General features: G+C 43.9%; 1 protein-coding gene and 1 non-coding gene across 8 annotated transcripts in view; one reads left to right on the plus strand and one right to left on the minus strand.

Annotated features, from left to right (window-relative positions):
* Window positions 1-12003, minus strand: part of Lrrk1 (leucine-rich repeat kinase 1) — a 135403-nt gene that overhangs the window by 112079 nt on the left and 11321 nt on the right. The gene's annotated exons all lie outside the window — the stretch shown is intronic.
* Window positions 78-203, plus strand: LOC120100464 (small nucleolar RNA SNORA40). The gene has a single exon (XR_005500204.1). It is a non-coding gene; the product is annotated as a small nucleolar RNA SNORA40 (small nucleolar RNA).

Raw genomic sequence — 12003 nt, forward strand, 5'->3', positions numbered from 1 at the left:
TTTATATTTTAATTGCTCTTGCCCTGAATTGCAATACCAATTTATAGGGAACTTGACAATATTAAAAGAATAATGACAACACTTGTGTGTGTTTGTTGAATTGGTGGACAAATACAAAATGAGACACGAATGCAAAGATAAATCTTCCATGACCCAGTACTCATTATTCAGTATAATTTTTGATACATTTAATAAAGAGTATGTTTTAAAGAGTGAATTAATTGTATCAAGTTGAAGGAATATGATTTGAAAAGGGATCAATGATATTAAGCCATCCTAAGTATGATAATATTTGATTGATTTAAATAGTCTTTATGTACAGAGTTTAAATCTTCCTTTGGTAAGCTCTTTTATTTATTTTAATTTTATATTTGGAAATTTGTTTAGTGAGGCAGGTTTTTAAAAACCAGACCTTTTTCTTTCTTTTCTTTTATCTCATGAACATTTCAGTTTCTGTGCTCTTGTGGAATTGACAGGGCATCCTATGTGTTAACAAGACACACTGTCTTCAGGAGGGTTGCTTCAAAACACATTAAGAAAGGGTCAAAAGGCCCCTTGAATTGATGAGCAAGGAGTATAAAGGGAGGACTCCCGTAGGGTATCTAACCCACTCGTCCACTGTCTGACTCGATACGAGAAGTGCATACTGAACACATGCTGGGTTCTGGGGCACAGCTTAGTCATAGGGCACACTTGCTGTGCTGTGCTCAAGGTCCTACACTTTTAATTTTTCACACAGCAAATTGGGGAAAAAAACAGTTTGGGAACAAACACTATAGTCTGGCCTATAGGAAATGGGCAAGACCAAATATTGTTGAAGTTTGGAGGCAATAGAACACACATTCTTAGAGGCAATTTGGCAACCTCTGTCTGATTTTGGAGAGCATATGCCCTTTGTCACAACATTTTGGAATTGTTGTATATATAGTCTCATTAACATGCAAACATAAAGTTAGAATTATTTCCTATAGTAAAAATTAGGAATAGCTCAATGTCTGCTGACAAAAGATTGCCTATATAAAGTGTGATACATCTATTCTGTAGAATACTATACAGTTGTCAAAGAGAAAACACATATACAAATATATAAAAGAAACAGGTGAATCCAGACAAGCATTTACAATTAACCATATTCTGTATAAAAGAAGAAAATAAGAATCTACATCTGTTTTACTTGTTTGCCTAAAAGCAAATTCTGGAAGAAGGAAAACTAAGAGTTAAAGACTTATCCTTAAGGTATTAGAATCATGTGATCATATTACATATTCAAACAAGTAAGTTATGAAGTATTGTCAGGCAGTGCCTAGTGGTGCTTTGGTCAGTGATGGCCGACATTGCCAATGGGGGGCCATGAGATGATGTAGCTGAAGAAGCCCCATGGAGCTGTGTTAACGTTGATGGTAATACATTGCTCACATGTCTGTGGTGATGCAGGCATGGATGAACCTCCTGCAAAGCACAGGACAGCATCATGCTCGGTGACGGGAAAGATGAGGGGCTGCTTCATATACCTACAGCCCTGTCTACTACATCCTTACAGTACAATCACGTCTACACAAAACCTATGTAAACGATTTGCTTTATCAGCAGCAGCCCTGTAGGTCTCATGTTTATTGTGTTAATGTCTCACATATATATGTGTGTGTGTATGTGTGGGATATATAAACATACATTTAAATTTATGTAGATAAAATATAACTCCGTATATCTATATATATGCATGCTCTCTACTATACACCTATGTATGCTCTCTCTATATATAGATGTATTCTCTCTCTCTCTCTATATATATATATATATATATGTATATATATATATATATATATATATATACACATGGAGAGAGATACCATCAATCTACATATGTATTCAGCTATGGCATTTGTGTTTATCTGCATAGGAACAAAATTGCCTAGCAGGCATTTCTCAAATGTGTGGCAGTCCTGAGGGAATCTAGACCATGTTGTAAAGGAAAAATACAATGCCATGTGCTCTTTCTTCCCTCCACATCTTCACAGATCCACACCCTCAAGTTCCAACAACAAAAGCGAGTCCAGCTAACTTTGACCAACATCAATTTGGTCGTCCACCTTCCTAAGCTGAAAGCAGGGATGCAGCACAGGCCAAGATCAGGGTTTTAGGGTGCAGCTGCCTGAGATGGACCAACCCTAGCCTGTGGTTGTCATAGTAGTTCCCCAGTACAGACTTCCTTCCTTAGAGTAAATGCTGGATGGATGGCAGTAATGTGCATGCTCTCTGCCTGTCTGTCTGTTTCTTTGTCTCTATCGCTATGTGTCTGTTTCTCTCTGTGTTTCTATTTTTCTATCTCCATCTCTCTATGTATCCCTGATTTTCCCTCTGTCTCTGTCTCTCTATCTCTCTGTGGCTCTGTGTCTGTCTTTTTGTCTCTCTCTCTGTCTGTCTGTCTCTCTGTCTCTCAGTCTCTCTGTCTCTCAGTCTCTCTGTCTGTCTGTCTCTCTGTCTCTCAGTCTCTCTTTCTCTCTCTCTCTCTCTCTCTCTCACACACACACACACACACACACACACACACACACACACACACACACTGATTATTAAACTGAAGCACACTCCAAGACTCCTTAGTAACCACAAATATCCCAAGAATTCCCCGGCTCTGCTCTCAAGGCCTGAAGCCTGCCACCCTGACTCAGAGCCTTCCTTCTGGATCTTTCTATGACCTGCATCCAGGGTGAACAGCCCGAGGCTGCACATTTGAGACAACATCCCTTGCAAACAAATGAGAGCAAAACAGGGCAAGGAGGAAGAAAAATGGTGCTTCTTTCTCCTTAGGGATTTGTTTAAGGAATAAAAAACAAGAGAAAGGAATGTCATCTTAGGTCCAATTTAGAAAAAGAAACCTCAGATAGCTTGTCTTGGCAACTTCCTAAAGCCACCATGTATCTAATTAAATTTGTAGAAATTATTATGGCAGGTAACAAAGACAGGGAGTTTTAGTTTTCCTGGGATTTTGGGGGATGAGAGAATGCAAGCTTATTTTATGAGGTGGCAAGCTTCAAAAGGAAAAGATGAGTGTCATCAATCTCCTCAAGTATTACTATTATCTTAGATTCTGAGGTGGTTCACACCTTTAATTACAGCATTGGGAAGCCAGAAGCAGGCAGATCTTTGTGAGTTGCCACCCTGTCTCAAAAATAAATAAATAAATAAATAAATAAATAAATAAATAAATAAATAAATAAAAATAGCCAAAGCAAAAGAATTCACATTTTCCTAACAACCTGAGTTCAACCCTCAGGACCAACAGGGTGGAAGTTGAGAACGGACTCAGACAAGTTGTTGTCTAACCTCCAAATATGCCATGGCACATGTATCCATACTCATACACAGGATAATAAATTTGATCAAAAAGATTTAAATGAAATTACCTAAGACTACCATGGCATCATATTAGCATAAGAAGAGGACTGGAAGTCATGGCACATGGGTTAGGGAAGGCTAGGAGTGCTCTGAGGCCTGAGTTCACATGGAGAACAGTCAGCCCTTGGGCCTGAGTTCACATGGAGACATGAGCAGCTGATGGGGATAGTGTCTGTGCAGGGCAGGGTCTGGCTGGAGCTCAGTGTATGGATTTCTTGGTATAGCCTGTTGTTACTGCTCCAGATAGGGTGGGGGAAGTGTACGCTAGTCACTGAAATGAGGGAGTTCTGGGCTCTTTTTTTTTTTTTTTTTCGGAGCTGGGGACTGAACCCAGGGCCTTGCGCTTGCTAGGCAAGCGCTCTACCACTGAGCTAAATCCCCAACCCCAAGTTCTGGGCTCTTATGGTAAAAGTTGCTGTCAGCAAATGTCCCCCCATCCCAGGGGACAGGCTGAGTCAGCACTTGAGCTTCCCCACATAGTGTCTCAGGGCCAGCTCTCCAGCATCTCAGAGGCCTATCTCTATCCAGAACCACTGTTAGAAAAACAAACAAAAACAACAAAACAAAACCAGAGAAGCCTGACAGTAGAGAAGCAGGTATGGTACAGAGTGGAAGTGACCGCTGGAGGGGACCTCTGAGATCTGGACGGTCAGGCAGATGCTCAGCAGTCAAGTCAAGGAGACAAGCAGGAAAGAGACACGGAGGGTGCCATCTCCATATGTGCTCAAGGTGAGGCCAGGATTGCCCTTCCACACCAATATCTGCAGGTACTCAACCTGTTTTATAAAATGACGAAGCTCGTGCACGTGCCCCTAAGGACAGGCACCCACAGATTACAGATGACATTTAGCACTATGGAAGCCTAAGCTAACAAGTGCTCTATGGGAAGACTGAGGTCTCAAAGCAGTGCACACAGAGGTCTTTTTTTTCACACATATTTTTGATACTCCGTTGAATGCACAGGTAGGGCGGTGGATCAATAAGAAGTGGGCTCTTTTTATCAAAATAAATCTATAATAAAAAATTTAAAAAGTGGGGGTGTAGGGGCAGCTCAGTGATAAAGAGTTCTAGGGGTTAGGGATTTAGCTCAGTGGTAGAGCGCTTGCCTAGCAAGCGTAAGGCCCTGGGTTCGATCCCCAGCTCCGAAAAAAAAAAAGAAAGAAAAAAATAAAAGAGTTCTAGCTGCTCTTACAGAGGATCTGATGCCCTCTCCTGTCCTCTCAAGGGCACCAGGTTGCACATGGTACACAGACATACATGCAGACAAGACACATATACATAAAATTAAATAAACAAATTCTCAAAAAAATCAAATAAAAATGTAAAGGAATTCAAGAAGTGTCTCATCTAAGAATATAATTAAATCAGTGAGAGCAATTCCCAAATTGAAGAAGACAAGCTCTCGAAAATGGCAGCACACTGGGCAAGAAATTGGAGAAGGAAGTGGGAAATGTAGGAAAAGAAAGAAGAATGTAAAATATAAAGAATGGAGAGAGAGAAAAGCCAAGTCAGTTCTGTTAAAAGAACAATGAAATAATATCTTAAGGAAAGACAGACTGGCCAAAATTGAGACACGGAAGCCAAGGGGTGGGATAGAGGGAGGTGTGCGAGCACAAGACACCATGAGCAGCAGCTGGAACAAGACAGAGCATGCACCGAAGGATAAAAGATAAATAAATAAAATCATGAGGCTAGTCAAGAAAAATGAGGCTTCTTAGAGAGGCCCTTAGTTTCAGCTCACAGATAGGGAAAGGACAACCTGGACCCTGAAGGCCTTGTCAGGTAAGAAAGCAAGGCCCCTATTTGACAGATGGTTTATGCCAAATACAGAGGAAGCAACCCAAGGGACCTACAAGCCAAAGAGGAACAACTTAGCTCACAGTGATACTGAGAGGTAAAGCCCTCATTGGTTGCCCGTGAAGGGTAAACAGGAGTTGACTCATGCTGGAACAAATGGGCAAGGGCCGTGCGTCAGTCCTGACGTTCCCCCACAGCTGTAACCAAAGGAACCACAGGTTCCTGGTGGACAGAGAAGATGCTCATTTAAAGATGTCTTTCTGCTCATCACTGAAGAAGGCTTTAAGTACTCTCTCCTCTTGTCGAGACAGGATCTCATGTAGCCCAGGGGGCTGACTTCAATTCACTTCATAGTCCAGATGACCTTGAACTTCTAGTCTTCCTGCCTTTGACTCCTGAGTGCTGGGGTTGTGGGTGTTTGTCCTCACACCTGGTTTTGTGAGGAACTGGGGATCAAAGGCAGGACTTCCCACCACTAGGTGTGAACTGGAAAACCCATCAGGACCTTAGTAATGAGTAGCAAGTTGACACCAGTTAAAATCTTTGGGGAAAAATATCTAAATATCAAAGAGAGACGCCAGACATTCTTTGACTCCTGAGACAAAGTAGGAGGGACAGGCACAGACCACTTGGTGCTCTTGCCTACAAATCTCCCTGAATCTATCCAGCTCTCCAGGTCCAAAGCAACCATGGGGAAGAGGAGAACATGTCAGGCCACATACAAGAGTGCAAAGCCAAGATCCAGACAATGGGAACTGCCAAGGGTTGTGTGGCTTTATCAGCAAGGAAACTGCATGGGAAACAGAAATGAGGGAGAAAACAGAAAGAGTCTTGGACAGTGTTGATCCACAGGACACAGAGACAATGATCCAGCCAGCTGAACCGGAGAACGACACTTAAAAGGAGTAAACAGACAACGAGGCACACACGAGTATTGATTAGATAATATTAATGGATTCTTTACATGTTTAAAGCATGCATATGATGCGCTGTGAATGCTCTTAGACTTCTGAAGGTGTAAATCTGTGTGTAAGTCCCAGTCATCTGGAGAGAGGTGGAAGAACATTCGTGGATCAAGACGGGCCAAGTGTAAATTAGCTGAAGCCATGTGGCAGACACAATGGAGTTTATTATGTTAGTCTCTTTCATTTTGTGATGTGCTCAAAACTTCCACAACACACACACACACACACACACACACATACAATTAAAGGAAGATAGAGCATAAAGTGTCGCACAGGCTAAAGGTTTATGGATGAGAAAGCCATCACTGTGAATTCAAACCTAAGGAAGTATGGCTCCTCCTGTCCAAATACTAGCCAGGCCCAACTCTGCTTAGCTGCTGAGATAAGATGAGAACAGAAAGTGTCAGGGCAGTGTGCAGTAGACAGGGCCTGTGGTTTCTGAGCTTAAAAAATAACAAGGGGAAGCAAGCATCTGTCAGTTCCTTGGAAGAAGAGGAAACTAGAAGACAGGCAGGGGGTTGGGAAAATGGGAGGCAAGGTTTTTGTTGTATTTTCTTTTAAGACATTTGAATTTTATGTCTAGAGTAACAAAAACATTTGTAGGAATGCTGAGGTCACTATGCTAAAACATTGGAAAACTATGTAGACAAAATCAAATCAAGAAACAGAAGGTCGGGGCTGGAGAGATGGCTCAGTGGTTTAGAGCACCAACTGCTCTTCCAGAGGTCCTGAGTTCAATTCCCAGCACCCACATGGTGGCTCACAACTATCTGTAATGGGATCTGATGCCCTCTTCTGGTGTGCATGAAGACAATGTACTCATATATACTCATATAAACAAATCCTTAAAAAGTAGATGGTCTAAGCACACCTATAAATAAAGAGAAGCAATGGTTAAAAACAATCTGCTTTTTAAAAAAAAGTCCAAATAGCAACGTCATAGATGCCTAAGTAGGCAAAATATTATACGCGTCTTTCCTTAGAGAATGTAAAAGGCACAGTCAGCCCTTGGCATCTGCAGGGATTGGGTCCAGGCTCTTCTGGATGGCAAAACACACAGATGTGACAGCCTTTATGCCAAGTGTCATACAGTATTTACATAGAACCCATGCACGTCCTCCTGTATACTTTAAATCTTCTGAAAATGACGTACGGTAATTAAAAATAAATACCATATAAAAAGTTGTCGTATTAAAGATAGCCACCAACTTTCTGCCCTTTCTCCTGGGTGGAAATGAAGCCTATTTCCTATGAAGGCTCGATCTGACCTTGCTTTTTGGCTTGTTTAACTGGTGGGAGATGGCCAAAGTGATACCTGCCCCAGTTCTGGACTCGAGCCTTCTGAAAGCCTAGATGCTTCTACAGCTGAACTCCAGAACTTTCAACCCCAGACTGTGAAGACTGTACATGTTAAAGAGGACAAAGTCACACAGAGAGGCATTGGGGGAGCAAACACATGGGTAAAGCAAGAAGAAACACTCAGCTGAGCCCCTGCCCCAGACAAACCTAGGCAATTGCAGAGTGCATATTGTTATCAGGGTGATTAGTTCTTGCTTGATGTGATTCCTCCCTGGATTCTAAGCATTGGGAAGACATTTCTGGTTTCCTAAGCCAGGTTCATACCTGGCTTTGACATGCGGTGCATACATTCTCAAAGGTATGAGGGCTAGGCACATCATTCTCTGTTGTATTTAGTATGTTCAACACATGACGGTCAACCAGGAACATCTGAGAGCTGATGCCATCTATTTGTGTGTTTTAAATAAAAATCTCAGTGCCAATTACAGACGGCTTTCCTACGAGTTACTGGTCAGGGAGCTTCTACGGGTACCTGAAACAACACAAGTTCTTACCATTGCTCCTGGGCACCCATCGTAACTACATGGTAGGAACCCACAGCTGGAGACACCAACACATTTTGGCTTCAGGATGCAAAGAAATGAGTCTTGAACCTACCAGGAAACTCTTCCTGACGAGTAGCTTTCCCAGTGTTGGAAGGCACTGTGCGGGCTGCTGGGGAGAAAAGCCGTCCATGCTCCTACTCATAGCTGGACCCTTCTTTCACTCTACACCACTAACCTACCAGGCAAGGCTTGCCTTTTGGTACAACAGCAATATGACTGTTTCTGGGGGTAACCAACTGTCTTAGTCAGGGTTTCTATTCCTGCACAAACATCACGACCAAGAAGCAAGTTGGGGAGGAAAGGGTTTATTCAGCTTACACCTCCACATTGCTGTTCATCACCAAAGGAAGTCAGGACTGGAACTCAAGCAGGTCAGGAAGCAGGAGCTGATGCAGAGGCCATGGAGGGAGGTTACTTACTGGCTTGGTTCCCCTGGCTTACTCAGCTTGCTTTCTTATAGAACCCAGAACTACCAGCCCAGGGACGGCACCACCCACAATGGGCTGGGTTCTCCCCCCTTGATCACTAATTGAGAATGTCTTACAGCTGGATCTCTTGGAGGCATTTCCTCAAGGGAGGCTCCTTTCTCTGTGATAACTCCAGCTTGTCAAGTTGATACACAAAACCAGTCAGTACATCAACCTTTCTCCTGATTGGATTCAAGGCCTGTTCCATAGGAGGGAATTCAAGCTTGGTACTGTAACGTAGTTAAATTCTCTCACTAGGAAGGTCACACACCCACGGGGAGACCATATTGGTGTTGTTTTGTTGGGTGGTTGTGTTGTCAAACTGCTTTCTAAATATGTCTGATAATATCATAGATTGTGCTGCTTCCAATCTTGTCCAGGAAACCTAGGGCACTCATACGGTAGTGTGTGTCACCCAATGCAGTCATGTTACTGCTCAAAGTGCTGAGAATGAGTAACCGTGAGTGGTCAGTGGTGGCTGGGACATCTATATCAACCCCGCACTGCAGGTTGATGTCTATATGCAGAAGAGGGCTGGCATAAGTTAAGGTGAGGCCTGCAATTGGACAGCGAGAAAGTGGGGGGGGGCACAGAGTTTGGTAAGGGGAGAGAGGAGAAAAAGAGAGAACCAAGATGGAGGCAGGCAAGGACGACCCAGATCTGTGTGGCCTTAAATGGCCACAGGTAGTTATGAATATTTCTTAGGGGATGAATTTCTATAGGTCAATTTATCGTATCTAGGTTTATATCACTATCATTTGGCTCTGAGTTTATTGTGTGGACGTTTTGCGGAATGTAAATTTACTGAGACAAATAATACTGAGATAAATCTGATTGTTAAGTGATAAGCTTCTGGAGTTTTGATTTGGTCAGGCTGGCGTGGGTTGTGACTATAACCACAGGGGTCAAGAAAGCCTCGAGATAGGCGGTCTCTGAATGAAACTGGTGTGGCAGCGACCCGCCTGGGGAACTGGGTGGATGGAGAGTTGTTGCTGGGCTCAGACAGCAGCATGGGATAGAGAGTGGGAGCTTAGTGGGTGAGAAGCTTTTATGACTGAGATGAAAATACCCTGCCAATGCCACATGGCTCGACGATGCTGGCTAGCGAGGGTTTGTGGTAATTATTTTTAATATTTACCGTAACACTGAAGAAAGTGGGGTGGAAAGAATCTAAGACTCAGAAGATGGGAAAAGTACTTCAGGAGAGAGCACACAATTAGGGGCCTTCCTAGGATTCACTGTAGATGCATTGATTTTAAGTAATTTAACATTTTAAAGATTAAAAAAACAAAGAAAACATTACAATAATTGGTGCTAAAATAAAATAACATCCCATTAGAGTTCCCTGGGGAACTCAAGAAAATACCACACTTATAACACAGGGTCAGGATGTAAGAACAGGACAACGAGGGATGGGGACGAGTTTTTGGATGAGCATAAATGACAAGCCTGGAGTTAGGGCTTGTACTTGCTATTCTAGTACTTAGGATGCTAAGACAGGAGAATTTCCATGAGTTCTAGGCCAGCCTGAGTTTCAGAGTGACTTCCAGGCTGTCCCGAGGTACAGAGTGAGAGCCTCTGAATAAATAATCAAACAACAAAAACGAGTGTCAAAATGAAGTGACACACGTATTTAACCAAGAGGAGTCCCAGAGAAACAGACAAAAGGGGGAGGAAGCAGAGGAGAAAAGGAATATCAAAGGCATTTCCAAGCCTGAAAGGAAGACACACTAGGCCCATACACTGCCAATAATCACGATGAGAAAGGACCCTCCCCGAGCTGTCTGTCAGTTCAAAATACTGAGCCCGCAGATACCCACAGCCATTGGACGGAGGTCGGGAGCTCTTATGGAAGATTTGGGGGGAGGATAGGAACCTCACAGGAAGACCAACAGAGTCAACTAACTTGGACCTTTGGGAGCTCTGAGACTGAGCCATCACACACAGGCCGGAACAGGCCCCCGGCATATATGTAGCAGACGTGCAGCTCGGTCTCAGTGTGGGCCCCTAACAACTGGTGCAGGGGCTCTCTCCAAAGCCTCTGTGGTATCTCTTCCCCAACAGGGCTGTCTTGTATGGCCTCAGCGGCAGAGGGCACCTAATGTGGCAGAGGATATGGGGGGAGCACCCTCTCAGAGGGGAAGGAGAAGGGTGGGGGGTCTCTGTAAGGGGGTAGGGGGAGGAAGCAGCATTTGGGATGCAAATAAATAAACAAATAAATATTTTAAAAAAATACTGATACTGCTGGAAGAGTTCAATGTGTTCAACAGAAGAAAAGAGGGAGCCGGTGCAGTGGGACAGTGAAAGACAGCATACATCAAAGAACTCGAACAGGCTCTTCCAAACTCAGAAGTCAGGTGGGGCAGGCGGGTCCCCAGGGGAGGGGAAGGCACCTCCTAGAACACAATTCCATGGGTGTCTCCTGCAAAGCCTTCCTTTAGAACCTTCTTGCTGGGGCACTCTAATCAAACAGGCCAAAGTAAGAGTTTGGGAGGAAGCTGGGTAGAGGAGCAAAGAGAAGGCAGGAGGCAAACACCAGGGTCTCACAGGATGAAGCCAGGGTTGAGTCTCCAAGCAGGAGCCCTAGCAATGGGGACATGTCTTGACAGCAGGCAAAACGAGAGTCTAGAACAGTGGTTCTCAGCCTGTGAGTCACCAACCCTTTGAGGCTGAATGACCTTTCACAGGGGTTGCCAAAGACCATCAGAAAGCACAGACATTTACCTTACAATTCATAACAGTAGCAAAATTACAGTCATGAAGTAACAACAAAGTCGATTTTATGATCGGGCATCACCGTAACCTGAGGCACTGTATTAAATGGCCACAGCAGGAGGAAGGCTGAGAATGGTGGCGCTAGAGACACTTCACCAAGGGAATGACGAAAGAACAGGATTGTACCATGCCAGAAGGAGCGGACTCTGACATCCTTCAGGGAAAAACGCTGCATGTTTAATGTGCAAGACTGTTGGGGCCGGGAATACAGCTATGGGATAGCGCATATCACCCGAGAATGCCTGAGGTCCTGGGTAAGCTTCTAGGACCACAACAAAGACAATTGAGTATAAAACATGTCAAGCAGGATGAATGTGCGTGTGTGCGTGCGTGTGTGCGTGCGTGTGAGAGACATGGTTGAGAAATTAGGAAGTACAGTCAGCTAACAGTGGTCAGTCCTATACAAGATGAGAAGCGTCACCAGGTGATGCCTCTCCCTGTATTATCTCATTCTCTTGCAAGAATGCATGAATTACCTACAGACACTTGTTTTCTTTATCTTTCAAGCAGAGCTGTGGGTAAGCCTGTTTGCCTTTTCTGTTGGAGTCCAGAGGCACTGCTGATGTCTGCTCAGAGGCAGGAGCAATTGCTCACTGATGCCGTTTGAGCCTGTCAGCTGAGGCAGGAGTAGGCACCCTGAGGGCCCTGCCCTGCCACCTCCCACCTAGCACCACTAACCCCCATAGGTGTGGGCAA

Source organism: Rattus norvegicus, chromosome 1 (genome assembly GCF_036323735.1).
Source record: "Rattus norvegicus strain BN/NHsdMcwi chromosome 1, GRCr8, whole genome shotgun sequence".
Classification (NCBI taxonomy): domain Eukaryota; kingdom Metazoa; phylum Chordata; class Mammalia; order Rodentia; family Muridae; genus Rattus; species Rattus norvegicus.